The sequence below is a fragment of the Protopterus annectens genome, chromosome 13.part0 (assembly GCF_019279795.1).
Source record: "Protopterus annectens isolate FY-2018-M chromosome 13.part0, PAN1.0, whole genome shotgun sequence".
Lineage (NCBI taxonomy): Eukaryota > Metazoa > Chordata > Ceratodontiformes > Protopteridae > Protopterus > Protopterus annectens.
The window spans coordinates 1209297592-1209318202 of record NC_056747.1 but is presented as its reverse complement, the minus strand read 5'-3'; the positions used below and the strand labels follow the sequence as shown (position 1 = coordinate 1209318202).

Here is a 20611-nt window from a genome sequence, read left to right as displayed (position 1 = left end):
TGTTGCCTGTGCCAGGAGGGAGTCATCATCACAATGATTGGAGGGATTCTATTTGAATCTTTCAAAGTACCCTGGATATTAATGGAAAGGGTGGAAAAGTATACAGGAATATCCCTATCCAAGAAAGGGAAAGTCATCTGTCTTCCAGGCATCTTGCATGAAATCCAGGAGCAGAATTTTGCCTGTTGATTGTTCAGAGAGGAGGCATATAGGTCTATTTGAGGAACTCTCCACAGATGGATCAAATTTTGGAAGACTCCCTCATTTACTTTCCATTCTTGAGGGACTACCATTGTCTTGCTCAGCTTGTCTGCCACAGAATTTTGCTCTGATGGAATATAGGATGCCAGTAGAGTGAGACTGTGTTGTGAAGCTATATCCCAACTAACATGGCTAGTCTGTAAAGGAGATATGACCTGGTTCCCCCTTACTGATGTACCACATGACTGTGGTATTGTCTGTAAAAACACCAAAAGGCCAGCATAGTAGTTCCACAGTTTAATGTGAGGTAAAAAACGGACAAAAATGTCCAACTCAAAGTGACTCTCAGTAACTCAAACTAGTTTCGGCACACGCCTTCTTCAGTGAGTGTAAAAATGCAGACATGTGGACCACAACCAGACGTCAATATATATTACTACTAACCAATAGGAAAAGAGTCAATTTGCTTCAGGCTCATGATACAAAAGTAAATTAACACAGTAGAACTAAAGAATATACATACATGACACATGGATGTATATATATACATTTAAACAGAATAATAATTCCAATAAAATGTACAAGATGATGAAAATGGCAAAAATGTATAAAAATATATGACAATATAAATTGTATCTACATCTTACTATAATCTGGAATCAATATTCCTAATAAGATTATATATCCATAACCACAAAAAAATGAATATTAAAGGTGTATTTATAACAAGATCAATCTAAGTATGTTATACTATATGTCCAAACCATGATACAATGACTGTCATATATTAATAGATCATAAATGGTCATTCAGACCAGGTGGAAATAATGCACCAAGATGTGTAATCCAGTATTTTTCTTTGTGACTTAATATCCCTTGCCAACCTGTTTGGTTGTGTCTATTTCCAGTGATTTTATCTATAATGGTAAACATAAATTTGGCACTTGGATGTTTAGTAGTATGTAAATATAGAGCATTGGACAGTTTGTGATTACAAATATCACTCCGATGTTTCCCAATTCTGATTCTCAATGAACGTGATGTTTTGCCAACATAGAATGATTTACATTGGCATGTTGCCAAGTAAATAACCCAACTAGTGGAACAATTACCAAAGACTCTAACATCATATACTTTGCTAGTATTAGAACTTGTAAACTGTTTTAACTGGTTAACTTGAGCACATGAAATACAGTGTCCACATCGAAATGTTCCTAATAATTCATTCCCCGTAATGGTAAGTTGTTTATATTTCGCTCCACCACTTTCCCTCTGCTTATAATGGGAAAACAATGTCCCCAGTGTTTTTCCTCGCCTAAATGAAAACGAGCACTGGTTGTCCAGGATACCCCTCAAAAATTCATTGGCTAACAGGATATTCCAATTATTATTCACTGCTTGCCTAACTGTTGTATGATTTTTGCCCAAAGTGGTGATGAGTCTGATGTTTTCACAATTAGAATGTTTACTTTTCTCCCTATATTCCAACAATGTATTCCTTTCCTGCCTGTCCGACCAAATTCTGGCAGATTCAATATCAAAAATGGAGTAACCTCTATCCAAAAATCTGGATTGTAAATCAGCCTTCGCATATGTGTAATCCTCATAAGAAGAATTGATTCTCCGTATTCTCAAATATTGAGATTTAGGAATGTTGCGGATGGTGTGACGTGGATGCATGCTGGTTGCATGTAACAAAGTGTTGAACTGGGGATATTTCCGATGGATTTTGGTGTTAAGTGTATGGCCACTGTTGCGATATACAGTGACGTCCAAAAAATCAATTTTGTCCCTATGTGATGTAATAGAGAATTCGATCCCCCAAATATTGTTGTTAAGATATTCCAAAAATTCTTGGAGATAATCTGCATCAGCACGCCACACCATCCAGCAATCATCTAAATATCTCCTCCATATGTCCATTTCTACCAGGTATATGTTGTGTAGGGGATTGTATATAAGGCATTCCTCTAGGTAGGCCATAAAATGATCTGCGTAAATTGGGGCAAAAGAAGCCCCCATGGCCGTACCCCGCAGTTGCCAATAACAATCCCCTTGGAAATAGAACACATTTTTGGTAAGGACATGTTCAGTCAAGCAGATAAGCAGAGTGTTAAAGCCTGGAGGATATAATTCAGCCTTGGTGAGCCAATGTTCCAAAGCTTGAAGCCCTGCCCAATGTGGTATGCTGGTATAAAGAGATTTTACATCCAATGTACACATCAACCATTCGGGCTCAAGCTGAGTATCCTCAATGATTTTCAAGAATTGTGTTGTATCCTGGATTCTAGCCCTGACTAATGGTAGTAAAGGTTTGAGGAATTGAGTTAAGAATGCAGAGAGTGGTTCAGTAAGTGAGCCATGGCCAGAAACAATTGGCCTTCCTTGCACTTTTATCTCTCCTAAAATTGCTCCCCAGCAAAGTCCGAGGCATCTGTAATGACTAACCGTTTTGGAGCAGAGAGGGAGAAGGGAAGGCCTAGATTTAAGGAAGGTTGCTGTCTCCACCAAGTGACTTCTCTTCTGACAAACCACAGCACTGGAATTTGAAAAGAAGGGATGTTAGTACTGTGACAAAATAGACTTCAAATATCACGGTATCTTCCTCATTAGCATCTTGCCGAGAGTATCATGAAACCCAAAATCCTGAGTTATTCCCTCCCACTGTGAAACGTCTAAGTGGAAAGCCTTAGAAATAGATCTAAATATAGATCTATTTTTCCTGTAGAAGAAAAACTCTTTGAACTGAGGTATCTAGCTGACACCCTGGGGAACACAATCCTGTATGAAGGAGTGAAAAAGAATTTTGAATGTTCTCTTCAAGTCCTAGCTTATGTAAGAGATGTCTCACTTACGTGAGAAATTCCTGACACTTTGAAAAAGACTCTGGAAAGATAAGTTAAGTTGTCTAAATATGGAAAGCTGCCATATATCCTTCTGCAAATTTCCTGCAATTGAAATACAGGAATTCCAGGGCATGCATGTGTAAGATGGATATCCATTTCTCAGAGGCATGTTTCAACGGGTCTACCTGACATTGCCGACAGTCCAGAATGTGGACAGCCATATGGCCGACACCATATGATCGACATTAGGATTACCGACAATGGGAAACCGGCATCTCACTATAGTGCGGAATGGAAAGAATGGATCTATATTAAAGTTACGGGGGGGGGGGGTGGAACGGGGTGGATTTATTCATAATGTCGAGATTTTGAATGTCGGCCATACAGTGTCGACCATATGGTTGTCGGCATTCTAAAATGTCGACATTATGAAGTAGATCCATTTCAACACATAGCCCTGTTTAATTTCAGTCTTCAACTCTTTCTAATTCTGCCCCGTGGTGCTGCGGTAGCGTTGTTGCCTCACAGTAAGACGCTGTCCGGTTCGATTCTCAGCTAGAGCGTCTTCTGCATGGAGACATGCGTGAATGGGCGTACCTTCGTTGAAGGTTGTGCGTCAGGGCTGGTAACTCGGCACGTAAAAATCAACTACCAATCATTAGCGGACCGGAGTTCCGCTGTGGTGACCCCTAACCGGGAAAAGCCAAAAGACACAACAACAACATAGAAAGAGATTTTGATAGCAGACAATGGTTACTTGTCCCATCCAATATATGGTTGCTGTGTTTGCAAACAACCACTCTGCTGAGAGTGTATTCCAGACAGCCATTGATCTTTATGGGAAGCACTATTGATAACATGTAATGTTGAACCAGAAGTATAGAATCTTACTTTGTGTATGCCTGTTGTTGTTAAGTGCCTTTGTGTTGATGATGACTCATAAAAAGTCAAATAATAATGTTAAAACCAAAAGCGGAGCAAGAAAAAGTTCCCAGCCACAAATAAACAGCTCCAACAATTTATTTTAACTGTACTCTGTTAAAATAAATTGTTGGAGCTGTTTATTTGTGGCTGGGAACTTTTTTTGCTTCACTTTTGATACTGACTCATGGCAACACTATGGATTATTGTCCTGAACTTCAGTCAGTTATCACAGCTTTGATTTAGGGGCATCCATAGCATTAGTTATTGTATTAATCCACTACAGTGTCCTACAACCTTCCCAAGCATAATATCTTTTTACAATATGTTTCTTCACATTATGTGTCCAAAGAACACTGAAGTCTTGTCATTTAAGCTTCCAGGGTAATCTCAGGTTTGATCTAGTTCAAAACTGATTTGTTTTTGGGCAGTCCATGATATATGCAATACCCTTCAACAGCTCCACAGTTCAAAGACATTGATTCAGATCCTATCTTGTTCCTTCACTGTCCAGCTTTTACAATCATATAATATTACTGCAAATGCCATAACTTTAACACTTTGAATGTTTGTACATGAAAACATATCTCTGTATTTGAAGTTCTTATCTAAATGTCTTTTACGACCTATTAGTTATTCTGTTGTATATTTTTCATGCATCATTATGAAACATGCATAGTAGGAAATCTTTTATCTTGTATATAATGTATTGTCAACTTTGCTTGCCTTATATTTTGCTTATTTTCTTTTATTGTATTCACATATTGTACTACTTTATTATTGTCTTAATATTTATAACCATTGTTCAATTTTTTAAATTCTGTTTAATGTGTACTGTGGAGCTTTTCTCCCCAGGCTTCCGCTGAAAATGGGTTCATACCCAGTCGGACTTTTCTGGTAAACAAATGTCAAATAAATAAATAACTATTCTGACAATAGTGATTTGTCATTGGATTTCTTGACCACTTGTCATTTACACTACTGATCACTGATCCAAGTCAGGCAGAAGTTGTCTACTGTTTCTTCTTTGTCAAAAATTAAATTATTTATTTTGTCATTTGTCAAGATATTTTCTCCAGTGTTAATGTGTAAGCCCATTTAGAGATTATGATATACAGAACTTTCAGTTCGCCCTCACTTTCAGCCACTACCATGGTATCATCTTCATAACAAATTTGCCATTAAGTCTTCTGCCAATTTTCAGACCGTTGATTTCTGAATGCAGTCTTTTTTTTTCTCTCCGATTTATTCTACATGCAAAATGAACAGGTATGGGGAAAGTATGCAGCCTTGTCATACACCTTTACCAGTTTTTAGCTAGTCTGTTTCTCCTTGTTCTGTCTGAACTGATGCTTCTTAACTGATGCAATGTTGTGCATGTCCATAATGAACTGGAATTTATATAACAATGGTGACATCACTGAATAAATGACTTAGTCTCATAATCAACTGACTACTTTAATTAGGTGCTTTAAGTAATTGGGATTTGTTTACCCCATCCTTTTTCAGAAAAACAACAGTGGAGTATTACCCACAACTAAAAAAACTCTTAATTATAAAACAGGCACTTGGTAATAAAATTAGTCTGGAAATAGCTCCACAAAATATTTATTTAGATTTGTCTTACATAAAACATGGTATCCAGGTAGTGATTATGAGTTTGTATATTATTTATTTATTTATTTATTGATTATAATTTGATTACCCTGAAGGTCCAACTAGGTAAGCCCATTTTCAGCAGAGGTCCGGGGAGAAAAACTCCAAAGTATTACACAACATTTTAAAAACAATTTTACAACCTTTAAAAATAATACAAAAAAAACAACTACATTATAAATAATTATACCTAATTAAACATAATATGAAAACTTTGATTAAGAATAAATACAAGTTTTAAGACAATAATTTGATATGTAGAGAAACTTTATTCAGTTTATAGAGAAATTAAAGGTAAGTCTGTACAATACAAACATGAATTGCAATATGAAGTAAGAGAAAGGCCGGCTTATGGTATATTTAGAGAGAAAGTCAGGGAAGAAAAACTGATAGAAGTAAGGAAGTGAGTGAAGAAGGGGGAGTAAAGAGGTATAAGGTATGAATAGGTACTTATTCACATTTAGGTATATATTTTATCCTGGTGTTGAGCAAGAACAGGGACATTTTTTGGCTAGGAATTCTTTTTTTCACCAACAGTGAATCCTGCCCAGTGTTCTTAAGCATATTACATGTTTGTGTTGTACAGGGACTGGAACCCACTTTAGTGTAGTCACTGGGTTTTGTCTACCCCTTCCTTTTTTATAAAAACTAACAGTGGGGTATTGTCCCCATGAAAAAAAAACTCTTAATTATAAAATAGGCACTTGATAATAAAATTAGTCTGTAAATGGGTCCACAAAATATTTATTTAGATTAGTCTTACATAAACCATGCTAGCCAAGCACTGATTATGACTTTCTATATTACTTACTTATTGACATTTGATTACCAGGAGAGTCCAACTGGGCAGGAGCCATTTTTCAGTGGAGGATCAGGGAGAAAAGCTCCAAAGTATTACAAACCATTTTAAGAACAATAATTTTACAGTCTTTAAAAATAATACCAAAAAACAAACTACAGTTTAAATAATCATACCAAATTAGACGTAATATGAAAAAAGAAGTTATGTACTCACCATAACGTTTCATCTGTGTTGTCCACTTTCATTCTTCCTCAACTTATGGGTTTGGATTGGATCCCTCGGATCTGACTCAGCTGTTGCTAAAGCTAGTTGCAAACAAAAACTCTCAAGCTTCTCCCTAAACCAGAGTGCACCAACCCCAAGTACCTCAGATCTTGTTTGCAGATGTTAGCAGAAAGAAATATTGGTTGTCATATAGTGACGAGACTATATCTGGAGCTCAAAATCATGGAAGTGACGTCCCCTAACCACTCACTCTTCCAGTAGTTTTCTAAGGATGGGGGTTGGAGGAAGAATGAAAATGGACAGCACAGATGGTAGGTTATGGTGAGTACATAACTTCTTTATCTGACGTTGCCCATTTTCATTCTGCCCTCAATTTATGGGACAGAGTCCCCAGCTACCTAAAATCCCAGGTGGACTCAAGGAAGGATATTCCTGAGAATCATTGAACCAAATGATGCTCTACCTCTGGAGACCAGATCTACCCACAGTAGTGGTGCTGCAGTAGCGTTGTCGCCTCACAGCAAGACGTTGTCGCGTTCGATTCGCAGCTAGAGTGTCTTCTGTGTGGAGGCATGCATGAATGGGCGTGCCTTCGTTGAAGGTTGTGCATCAAGGCTGGTAACTCGGCATGTAAAAATCCACTACCGAACATTAGCGGACTGGAGTTCCGCTGTGGCGACCCCTAACCGGGATAAGCCGAAAGACACAACAACAATAAAGGTATGGGGAGTAGCCCAGGTTGCTCCTGCACACATGTCATTCATGGACGCTCTAGAAGGAAAAGCTGAAGAAGTTGCCATGTATCTAGCTGAATGAGCTTGTAATGGTTTTGATAAATCAATGCCCAATTTGTTATAAATGAAAGAAATACAATCAGCCATATGTCTAAAGTTACTTTGGCAACTGGTTTCCCAACTTTATTTCTGAAAATGAAAAAAATAATTGGACAGTTTTCCTGATGTTTTTGTTCTATGTAGGGAAAGATAACATGTATTCCCCCTTGTTAGCACATTTAAAAAAGAATACTGGCAAATAAATGGAATGATTGATATTAGAGTTTGATACCACCTTAGGTACAAAGGATGCATTAGTTCGTAATGTAACTCTATCCTTGTGAAAGATTAAGTATGGTGGTTTTGAAGACAAGGCTTGAATCTCTGAAATTCACCTGGCAGAAGTAATGGCAACTAGAAATATTGTTTTCCAGGACAGATATTTAAGGTCACACCTAGCTGCTGATTCAAAAGGGGGATGGATAAGTGCTTGAAGTACTAGATTCAGGTCCCATGGGGGAGTAGGGTCTTTAATAGGAGGCCTTAAAAGAAGAGTGCCTCGCAAAAAGGCTTTGCAGAGCTTATGACAGGAAATGGAAGAACCTTCAAATCCAATGTAAAAATTCTATATCGCTGCTAACTGGACCTTAACTGCTGAGGAACTAGCTCCTTCTTTAAAAATTACAGCCAAAAAATCAAGGATGTTATGTGCAGGAACTGAAAAATGATCAACATTATTTTGATGTGCCCAGTAAACAAGTCTTCTCCATTTACTGGAGTAGAGCTTAAGTGTAGAAGGTTTATGGTAGGATAAAAGTATGTGTCAGATAGGGGAAGATAGCATAGGTTGTCTGGCTATTAATGGAATTGGAGAAGCAAGGCGGTCAGCTTAAGACTTGGTATATCTGGATGGGTCATGCCTGTCGGGTAAGACAGGAGGTCAGGAGTCAGATCCAGAATCCACGGTTTGAGAAGTAAGTGAGGCCAAATGAAGGGGAACCAAACCTATCGAGGTCAGTAAGGTGCAATCAGGATGACTTTGCTCTTCAACATGGTAGCTTTCTGAAGGAATTTCGGAATTAGCAGACTTGGTGGTTAAGCATAAAGTAAATCGGGGAGCTAATTGTGAAGTACAGTATCCCTCGGTGATTACCTCTTTGGGGGGATTAGGGCAAAGTAGATGCTGCATTTATTGTTTAGGGGAGATGCAAAACAATCACAGCAAGGCTGGCCCCATTTCTGTCAAATTCTTGCCGACAGACCACTCGTGAGGTAGAAGAATGCACCTGCTCAGCTTGTTTGCTATCATGCTGGACTTCCCCAAAATGTGCATTGCTATAAGAAAGCAGTTGGATGAGACTGCCCATTACTACACCTTGACTGCTTCTTAACACAAAGGGTAAGATCTGGTCACTCCTTCTTTGTTGATGTACCAAACTACTGACATATTATCTGTTTGAATTGCAATTGTCCCTGAGGAAAGAGCACCTTGAAAGGCCTGCAACACTAAAAGCACGTCTCTCACCTCTAGGACATTGATATGCAAGCTGGCATCTTCAGGAGACCAAGTGCCTTGGACTGTTTTCTCTAGATAATGCCCCCCCACCCCAACTGGGAAGTGACCGTGATCACTACGGCCTTGAGCTGAGGGAAATGAACAGACGGCCTTGTAGAACTTGATCCGACTGAACCCACTACCTAAGATCCCTTTTGCATGTGTGGGTGATTCATATTGGAGTTGACATGGGTTGGTAGAGTACTGACCACTCTGTTGCTAATATCCACTGTAAATCCTCATGTGAAATCTGGCTAGCAGTACTAGAGTAATAATATCTGCCATTGAACCCAGAGCTTGAAGAATCAAATGGACTGAAATCCTGGTACTGCAGAGTATCTTTCTGATCTATGATCTTATTGTCTGAACTCATGAGGGAGGTAGTGATGCTATGGATGATTCTACGTTTAGAAGTGCCCCTATAAATTCTAAACCTTGAGTTGACTCTAGTTGAGATTTTTCATAGTTAATGGTTATCCCCAGAACAGAACATGTCTGGAAAACCTGGTCTTTTGCCTTTAACAGTTGATACCTGGTCAGGGTGGAAATGAACCAGTTGTCTAGATACAGAAACACCTGGAATCCCTGCAGCCTCAAGTAAGCTACAACTACTGCCATGCACTTGGTAAACACCCTGGGGGCTGTAGTAAGACCAAAGAGCAGACCTCTGAAATGGTAATGACTGACTTCCAGCCAGAAGCATAAGTATGGTCTGGATCATCTGTTCATCTTTATGTGATAGTACTCATCCTGAAGATCTATCGAGCACATCCAGTCATCCTTGCCCAAAAAGGGGAGAATGGACTGAACAGTGATCATCCAGAACTCGGGGCACTGAACTGATTTGTTTAAGTTGCTGAGATCCAGAACTGGTCTCCAGTCCCCTGTCTTCTTTGGCACTAAAAGAAATCTTGAGTAAATTCCAGATTCTATCTGGTCTGGCGGGGCTTCTTTGATGACCTTTTTTTCTAGCAGCCTTTGTACCTGAATTGCTGCCTGTTCCCTCTGACTGGGTGAAACATTGGGGATTTTTATTGAAGTTGGAGGAGAAAGGGAAAATGGTATTATATAACCTTTAGAACTGATCCTCTGCACCCAAGTATATGTTGCTATATCTATCCAGGCTCTCTGATGCAGGGAAAGTTGACCCCCCAATTGCCTTCAGAGAGGGGCAACCGGCCTTCCTTTCAGGAACGCTGGAAGAGTCTGCCAAATAAAGAATCTCTGGAACCTTGGTTTTGCGGGCCACTTCTGCCATAGGGGCGGTGTCTACCATTGGAGTTCCTCCTCTACCCCTGGAGGAACTACCTCCATGTGTGTCCTGGAAACGTCTCTGGGACTTTTTGAACCACATTTGATTCCTGAAAAAGGATCTTTGAGGGGTGGAAAACTGAATGCCCATGGCAGACAGGGTCTTTCCATCCTTTTCACACCTGAATAATGTGTCTTTTACCTTGGGACCAAACAAAGGCTTGCCAGCAAAAGATTGATGCATGAAGACTTGAAGAGCTCCGCAAAGTCACATAAGCACATCCAGGCGTGCCTCCTTATGGAAACGCCTGAACCTGTTGCCCTTGAGGTTCCTTCAGCTACATTTGAAATGAGCCTCATGGAAGAATTGGAAATCGATTGCATGGTAGCCAACTGAAAAGTCATAGATGCATGCACTTCTTCAGAAACGGATCCTGAGAGGGTGTCAGAAAGTTCCTTTATGAGGTCTCTCTGTAACCTGGTGAAATGTGCCAGATAGTCCAGTGACCTTAAAGCGAAGGTTACTGAGGCATATACATGTTTCCCAAACCTGTCCATCGCCCGAGACTCCTTGATGGGTGGGGGTGAACAGTGGAACTCTCCTCAGCATGTTCCTTCTTCTTCTGGCCTCCATTTCATCAACAGACACTCCTTTTGTCCAAGAAGTTTTGGACAAAAGGAGTGTCTGTTGTTGTCCTCTGGTGCTGCCATAATTTTGTCTGGTCTCTGAGGTATTGGTTCAGTGGTGTCGGGATCCTTCCTTGCCCACTGAGAGATCAACTCAATGACCTTGTTTGGGGGTGGGGTCACCCAAGAGATAGACAGGCCAGTACCGAATGCCTCCAGGAATACAGACTCTTTGAAGGGTTGCTGGGCTTAAAGCCACCTCTGTTTCAGGATTTCAAGGATGTCTCCAAATGAGACATCATCAAGAGATGAGCATGGGGACCCTACACTTTCAAAGTCTGTATCTTCTGTGATAGATTCCTTGGGGAAATCCAAGTGCTTCCTCTTGCACATCTTTTTCTTGGGGATCTCCTCAGTGGGCTGTCTGGGGAGGTATCAGAAGAAGTCGGGGTACCTTGATGGGAAGCCTGGGGTTCAGGTACCAGCTGTCTCTGTGAAGAAGAGAGGGGAGACTCCAAGCACAGAGATGGCAAGGCTGTGGACTGAGGATCTGAGGGGGTAGGAACCATCTGTGTTGCTGAGGTAGACAAGGCTCTCTCCATAACCTCAAAGACAGACCTCCCCAGAGAAGGATATGACCCCAGGTCTGAAAAGGCAAGCTTCTGGACCATAGTCCTTCCCTGCTCTGAGGAAAATCCTCCCGAGGCATATGTCAGAGCCAATCTAACCCAGGCTGAGGCCCAGAGGTGCAGAGATGGCTCCAAAAACTTCAGAGTCAACTCTACCACCTGAGAGCCAACAGGGTAGCCTCAGCTCCAAGAGCTGTCCAGATCTGACTGAAACGAAGTGTTCAGAGCAAGTCTCGGATCCAATGATAAGGATATCCTCAGATCCGAGGTAGATGAAGTCAGACAGCTTGGATCCAAGGACTCTGGGCTCATGGAAGGACTCTGAGGAGAAACTGGTAAGGGAGGGTAATGGAAGATCAGACCTCCTGACTCAAAGGGGTAGGAGCCAAAGGGACACCTGCCAGGCTCTGCACTGAGAGAATTCTTCTCACCAATCTCTCCATATCTTTTTCCATAAGACTCCTAGAAAATCAAGAGGAAATTATAGATGGAGACTTGGGTCTTTCCAAAAAGGATGAATGGACCCTGTAGGGGACAAGGTAAATGGCAGGGGAATATCTGGTCCTTAGTAAGACAACTAGGCTTGATGAAGTTGATGGACTAGACAATGTCTGTGATTGATCTGAGGCAGTCTGATCTGACGACTCAGTCTTTTTATGTTTTGGATCCAACGTTGAGGTCAGATCCAATAATTCTTTTCTTTTTTGCTTTGGATCTGAAGATGAAGTCTGATCCAACATTTTTGATTTTCTTTTCTTATGATGTGATGGAGGAGTCGGAGCCAATAGAGGTCTTTTCCTATACTGGTCTGATGCCAAATATTACAAATGCAAACTAACTGAGCAAAGGTCACTATAACAAACAAGTTGGCCAAGAACAAAAACAAAAATACAGTAAACACCACAGCTAAATTACACACTTTTTAATAGCAGCAAAAAAATAATAAAATGATAAAATTTATGATTAAAACAAACAAATGATAAAGTGTTTTGTGGTTACAGTGCCAGCAGCTACCCCTGCTCTCTGCTGCCAAGTATACTTTGTCTGATTGGTGAAAAGGAGAACTGTTCCCAAATCTCAAAAAAAATCCATTTTATATTAAAAAAATAAGTTGCATTACAAACCAAAACACTAGATAGCCTTAAAAATATACACATGACGACATGCTACACTTTTCATAACAAGCTTTGTATTTCTGCATATCTGAAGAAAAGTGGTGAGGAGTTTAGAATGTTGGCATTCCCACCTTGAAAAACTGTATTAATGACTGCTTCTAAAACATTTACTAAGAAAGCAGCTAAAGTTTAGAACTGTAGTCCTGTAAGGGCAAGGTCAAGGGCCTTTTTACCTCAAGCAAAACAAAAGATAGGGAGGATTCGAAAATTACTTATGGATACTTATGTTATGGCTGTTGCCTTGATACTGTGCGTAAGTAGTTTAGCCATGAATTTTACACGAAATATGAACTGCGTACCTCTTTTGAGGGAAAAAAATGAAAAGCACACTTTAAAAATTTTAAGTTTATAACACATATGCTTAGCACTTTGAACTGATGTTTTAAAGGTTAGAGTTAAGTATAGAGTTTTAGGGTTAGGAATGAAGGTTTAGGGTAAGCATTAAGAATAAAGTTTGGCATTAGCTGACTGTAGTACCTCTGGGTTGGGACTGTGCATGTGCGGGCATGTCCTTCTTAGCTTATGCCACTGCTAGGAATCCCCAAAAAAGTTATTTTTGCACCTACATCTATTTATCTATCCATCAGTCTATGTATATGGAAAATAGAGCACTTGACTTAATGCCTGCTGGGTTTTTATACATTTTATTATTAAGCTGAAGGATAGAAAGTTAATGTCTTGCAATGAAAAATTGTAGTGCTTACTGGAGCTTCCAAATATTTCCATAAATTACATTGAAGCATACATATACAGTTTTTCAATAAAAACGCAGGTAATTTCCTTTTTGCAACCTTTATTTTTGGTAATACTTTCCTAAGGAAGGGCAACACAGTGGTGTTAGCAGTAAGTGGCATGATAATGTTGAAAATAAAAGCCTAATAGTCTAGAAGAAAATGACTGATAAAAATGGGTAAGAGAAATTTAATGCAATTTAAAACCGTTTCACTTTGCTCATAACATCAATGATCACTACTTAATAAATATTTACGAGAAATGCTTCATCAGGTTTGCATCACCGTTATTAAGAAGCGCTGTGAAGTGATGGTACAAGTAGGATTTGGGAAGCATTTGCTACTGCACATCCTGGGAGGTACTACAAAGAAGTTATGTCTTGATTTTTACAGTTAAGGTTAGGGCTTTAGGGTGAGGAATAGCTTTTTCTGAGTTACAGTTAAGAGTCTTAGGTATAGAATTAGGAAGAGATCTTTAGAGATAGGTTTAGAGATCAGGATTTAGGGTTAGCATTAGGGATACAATTTTAGAGTTAAGGATAGGGTTAAAGTTACCACATTTAAGTGTCATTTGCTATTCACAAGATTGGGTGTAACTCGTTTAGCATGTTAGCAAATAACATATATGAATTAATTATATTTGATACTATAATATAAGTAACCAACATACTTATGTCTTGTTTGCTCACGCTGCCTTTGGCCTAGGTCATAACTGAAAAGGGTCTTTGGTCAGCTCCATTTATCTAGCAATCAAATAAATCTATCTCCTCCAAATCAGTTCAATAATACAGAATGACAGGGCAAATGTTCCTGTGTAACAACATTCCTGAGGTAGATCAAAACACAAAGGAAACAAAGAACTTTAAACTCCCAAGAATGATGTTATTACGTACACAGTCATGGAGTGCCTTACTGCTATTATTGGACGACACAGTGGTGCAGCAATTTGTACTGTCGCCTCACAGCAAGAGGTTCTCCAGTTCAATTGTCAGTTGGGGTGCCTTCTGTGTGGAGTCTGTATGTCCTCCCTGCGTCCGTGTGGGTTTCCTCCGGGTGCTCCGATTTCCTCCCACATTATAAAGCCATGTGCCTGGAGTGTTTCTCCCACGGCCTTCGCTGAAAATTGGCTTGTTCCAAGTCAGACTTTCCAGGTAAACAAATGTTAAATAAATAGATAAACAGTTCATTTTCTAAAAGTAATATTACTATCCTTGTTGCTGATAAAAGCAGGAATGCCACTACGCAATATCATCATTATGCCTATAACGCATTATCTAGTCAGATATCTTAATTCATATAACCATTATATAATCAGTCATGCTGCAGTCTAAGATATTAATCCAATATGCTATTTTGCACAGGATTTGCATTATATTTTTTTCTGAATGAGATCTCATCAACAACTTGTATAGTAATGTTAGGCTTTTACAAGGGGAGATGAGAAAGGTACTTGGGAAGATTGAGGATAGAGTGGACATCTCAACAGAAGATTAAGTAACAAGAAGAATAAAGAAATGGATAGCAGAGATACAAACCTGGAAGGATGACCTCTTTGAATCAGGGGTAACTGAAGTGTTGGCTGGACCACCAATGATCCTGCTTTACAGGTTATTAATAACAGCAGAGGTAATTGGGGGTTAGAGAACAAGTACTATAGTGTGGTTATACTTTACATTTTCTCTTCTCTTTGTCTCTGCTGTCTGTCAAATATTAGTCCCCTTCCTGGTCAGTCGACCCATCTGTTCCATATCACCAAGATAAGGATCAACTGGGAGGGCCTTTGAATAAGATACCCCTCCTGTTGGTTTGAGATTTTTACATGCTAACCTACTCCCCCCAACCACCAGCACATGTATCCAGCAAAGCATACGGGAGGGTATGTGCAATTCGCTGAAGGGAAGGGTATCCCCTCACTTCCTTAAGAAGCACATCCTCTCAGGCAGCCCTGCCCTTAACTAAAGTATAAGTGGTAGTTTCCCTGATCTCCAACAAGGAAACCACAGCTACTTGTATGCCTCTTAGTGCTCTCATCCTCTTCTCCCCTCCCGGGAGGTTAGCCAGTCATACTCCTTTGTCCACCTGGCTCCTTCCGTGCTGGGGCTACTAACTGAATCCTATTCACCAGGGTCACATTCAGGATTCCATCCTCTGTGCCATACAGCCAGGCAGAGGTACTGGGATTCTACTGCATACAAGGAACTTGGGGGTGTGCAGGAAATTAGGCAATAACAGAAAACAGTGAACCATGCGTAAGTCCCAGTCATGAATGCAATGCTGTTTTTTCTTACTTCAGTACATTAAAAAAAAAGCTGTTGGAACATGTTTTACATCACCAATTGTTTGGCAAATAAGGAGGATGAAGTTCTAATACCTGTCATTAAAATCAAACGATTTTCGTGGGAAATAGGGCAAAAATAATGCAGCACAACCCAGAACAGTTTTTGCAACATACATTTTCTGAAATGGGACAGGGAAAGTAAGAGGGATTAAAACATTTATACAACAGGTTTTGCATCTACATGCATTGTTCTTAAATGAGCAATAAGAAGTATGCAACTCTGTTTGACAATATTCACTGACTGTAATCTTCACTGGTTCACCATTAAATCAATCATTTTATGCAGGACATGGCAAAAGTATGAGGCAAAATCCTAGTCATTCTGCAAGATTGGAAAGTTGCACAATTGTTTTTTGTTAGATGGATTCGTTAGCATCGGACAGTGATTTGCTTTTTTAACCGTCAGCATTAGGGTTAGTAATAAGCATAGCTCTCAACAGAATCAGAGACAAATCCAGAAATAATTAGGGATGCATTTTAAAATAGTGGTACTATTAGCTAAAATGTTGACAGAATACGAGAATGTGAATTAATATACATTTCTTGAAGTAAAAGAAGTCTACAACTCTAGTTATTGTCACTAATTACTAAGTATAATTCATTACTTGTTTTCCAAATGTCACCAGTTTTAGGAGAGATTAAGAGGGACAGAGCTAAAATTTGAATCAAAATCATGGACAGTCGAAAGTTATGGTAAGGTTTAGAATGTTACTGCAGCAGTATGCTGCTGTCAAACTACGCTACTGCCATAACATTCTAAGCAGCACGGACACCCACAACATTGGTCCAGTGTTCTCCATTATCAGTGAGAATTACAGGGCAGTGTGTAGTCAACCACATGCTTGCCTGGGTGAAATTATGGGAAAACTCCTTACGGACTGGCTTGTAGTGTTCTTGGAAGTGAACAGAATACTGGAGTTCAAATAGTAGGGCATCATGGATAGGAAATCTTGCTATTCTTTGTAATCCAATAATATGACTGGATCACATTGAAGAGGGCCAAGATGATTCCACATAGGCAGTCTTATCTGGATTTGTTGTTTCTTCATTACTTACTTTTTAACCAGGTAAGACATACTAGACAGAGTTGTCTCCTTCTGGTGTGACCCAGGAGTTTTATGGTCTCCTTGATCAACTGCAGTTGCACTGTATACAAATGTCGACTGACAAAATCAGACTTGGCACTTCACAATAGTCATGTACTTGGTACAAGCGCTGGTTCTTGACTTCAGCACTAGCAACTAACTTCTGATCAGTAGTCTATCTGTAGGAACAATTTAGCAACTTTTAGTCTATGTGCTTCATTTGGTGGGGAACATGTGACTCTTGTTTTCTTAGTCATTTATGTTGGCAAGACCAGTTGCACGGTATCTTACACATATGGAAGCATTTGCCTCAAGGACAGATATAGTGTATTAATAAATAAACCACTAAGTATGAACTAGATGAGGAAAAACAACAAAATCTTTATTACAATTTAAGAGCTTTTGACTTACTAGTATTCATCAGAACGAACAAATACAAACAATTAGTGGCTTAAATAGAAAAATTAATTTATCACATGACCTATCTGACCAAAAAGCATTCCCCTGTCAGGTGAATTTCAATTAACACCATTCCTATTAAACAGACTCCTAGAAAACTGATTGTGAACCGTTATTGCAGTGTGTTTTGAAATATATATAGTATATGCTTGCTTAAATACTGACTTAAGTAGCATTCCTGAAAGCTTTTACACAAAAATGCTATGTCTTTTCATTAATATAGGTTAATTCCACTTTGAGGTGGTGCTTAGAGGTTGGAGATCACATTGACATAATTTCAAAACTTCACATGCTAGACAACCTGTCAAATTCCATGAAATAAATGATTAGCTTATACTGTGGTTTAGTGATTTCGAACTAGGAAGATGACAGTGACTCATACACAAGAAGTTATATAACTTGGGGTTAGACAAAAAATTTCAGTAATATCATTTGTAAGGAGAGGTTGGCATCCCTCTTTACCACTTTACAGGGCACAAGTACAATTTTTTAGACATGCATACCAAAACTGCATAAATGTGTTTTGTTATACTTCTTCAGCATAAGCAGACAAGAATATGTTAACAAGTAGCAGTTCTATTTTCTGTTATGCTTTATAGAGGAGACTATCATCCCTTTAACCCTTGGGGGGGGGGTAAGATGGGTACCAACCTACTGCAAATCATAACAGAAAGTAGCACAACTAAATGCTATGTAGATCACATAACAAGGACACACATCAGATAAAATAAATTATTGTTCGTTTCTGTCTATGTATACATCAAGTTATTACTATAATGAGGAGCAGGAATAAAGGGACAGTAAATGATACAGAATAGACATAGTGATTTTGCAGAAAAGATTTCCAGGATACCACTCAGCTCTTAAACATAGTAGTATGGGGTGATGGCTTCAACATTATGTTATCTAAATAATTTTTAGCTAATTCTACTTTCTGTTACACTTTGTAAGGAAGACAAGTTTCCCCTTTAGCCATTCCCCAAATACTTTTTGATACTGCTATAAAAGGGAGTTAGCAATAGCATACTTTATTGTGTATCTTGAATTGCTATGTTCTTTTTTGCCTAATTCATCTTATGCAGACTGTTCTGGTAGAATATGCACAAAGAACATAGATGCTTAAACTATGCATGTCACTATAGTATTACAACTGGCAGTACATAATAGTACTTAACGACTGAAACTCTAATAATAACACTATGTTTTAGATTATGCATGGAAAACATGAAGTTCCTACCGAACACCCTGATATTGGGCAATTTCAATTACCCTACCATTAACTGGGAGAACTATTTGAGTACAAACTCCCAGGCTCACCACTTCCTGGAATTTATCAACTCAAATGCCCTGGATCAGCTGGTAAACTCCCCTACTAGAGGCCATAACATATTGGACCTGGTCATCACCAACATGGGCGACAGGTGTTCTGCACCAGAGGTCAACCCATCACTGGTTAGATCAGACCATAAACTAATCACCCTGGATGTCCACATCCCACCACCACCCCCAACCAAGGAAACCACAGTGAAAAACTTTTCTAAAGCAAACTTCACCTTACTTAAGGCAGAGGTGGTAAGTTTGGCGATATTGTAGTTGAGGGCCTCACCAGATGCGCAGTGGCAAGCCCCGCCCAAAACCCACCCCCCTGATATGTCATTCATGAATATGCATTCCCTCCGAATGTACAACCGAAGAAAAAGTGCACTGACATTGTAATATGACAGTAAATATAACCGTAAACTGTTTACCAACATCTGTAATTGACAAGTTTTATTGCACTAATAATATATACTAATAATCAGCAAAGAAACAAAACCGTCAAACACATGCCGTCAGGCTTTTTACCGTGTAGCATTATAGTTCTCTTTGTCAGAGTCGGAATGCGATGGTTCACTGTCCCAATTCCCAATTAATGTCCAAACAGACTCTTTTTTTTTTGTTTGTTTTTTGTTTTTTTGGTGCAGGTGTCACAGCCGACAATTCCTCAGTATCATTGGCACGACCTTTTACTAAGAACAGCTTTTTCCTGGGCGATACTGTATTAACCGTTTGCATACATTTAATATTTTCATATCATGTATGCATGAGCAAATTAAATATGCAGACAGGGTTGTCACTCAATTTGTGACACGCCCACTTCTGCGTGAAACGAACTGGTGAGGCCCTCAAGTACAATATCGCCAAGCAGTCTATCTTTTTAAATCTCTCATCTCATTAAGAACTTAAAATGATAAAATTATATTTACTAATTATAATGACAAGTGTCGGCCCAAGGCACACCGAGGGGCAGGGCTTGCTACTGTGCATCTTGGCATGTCCTAAAATAAGCCACTTCACTATAACTGAAATCATTACGTCACTGTGTATGTTACTTGAGTTGCATTTGTGAAAACACTATGCATGTGCTACACACATGAGTACTGTCACCAGAAGTCTTCACACACACACACACACACACACACACACACACACACACACACACACACACAGTCTGGAACTCACCTGCATCGTGAAGCCACCCTAGAAAGATACACTTCATTACACTGCCCTGTGTGACCTTTGTGTCATTGTCAAAAAAATGGCAGTCCCTTGCAGTGCAGAGTTTCAGAGAACTAAAAATGAATGTTTTACCTCATGTACTGTAAATCCAAATGCATTATCTCATTCATGTATATAATTATGTATTCTATAAGTTGTTAATGTTACCAAGTTCATTTTAATGTAAGCATGAATGAGTTTACAATTTTAGTATTTTTGGATCATACTCCCACCCACCCCTAGAGACTCTGTATTGTTTACTTTCCAGACACCAAAAATAAATAATGTGTGACACTTGAAAAACGAATCTGTACGCAAGCAAAATAAACGTATTTATCATCTTGATTCATCAAGAAATTAAATAAATAATACTCTTAAAAATACGTGAATTGTATGTCTTTGAATCTTGCCTCACAACGTACTCATACTTTGTTGTTAAAATAAACGTCCTTATTCGACAGTACCTGTAAATAGTTGCGGTTTGTTAACAGCCAGCAAAGCAAGAATTGTGAATTCCACGCCTGTTATCCAAACCTGTGCTAAAACACTTCAAACCCAGCAAAGCGTCCGTTACTATAACGACAAACGAAAAAAACAAAAAAAAAAAAAGCGCTCACGCGCCCGCGCATGCGCTCCCTAGGCTCATGCGTTATGAGAGGTAACAACAAGCGTGAATCTGAATGCTATTTGATATTAGAGATAGTAGCTGCGATAACGCAGCATTCCCTTGTGTACTGCTTGCTGCCTGTATTAGGGTGGTATTACATTTTTAGGTGGAGGATACTGGCTTAAAGCAAGC

The 20611-nt window shown here is 39.3% G+C and overlaps 1 protein-coding gene across 1 annotated transcript in view; it reads right to left on the bottom strand.

Moving 5' to 3' along the window:
• Nucleotides 1-20354, bottom strand: part of MARCHF10 (membrane associated ring-CH-type finger 10) — a 564123-nt gene extending 543769 nt beyond the window's left edge. The window contains exon 1 of the mRNA XM_044055213.1: nt 20277-20354. The gene's annotated coding sequence lies outside the window, so the exon portion shown is untranslated. The remainder of the gene's footprint in view (nt 1-20276) is intronic.
• Nucleotides 20355-20611: the final 257 nt, after the last annotated feature.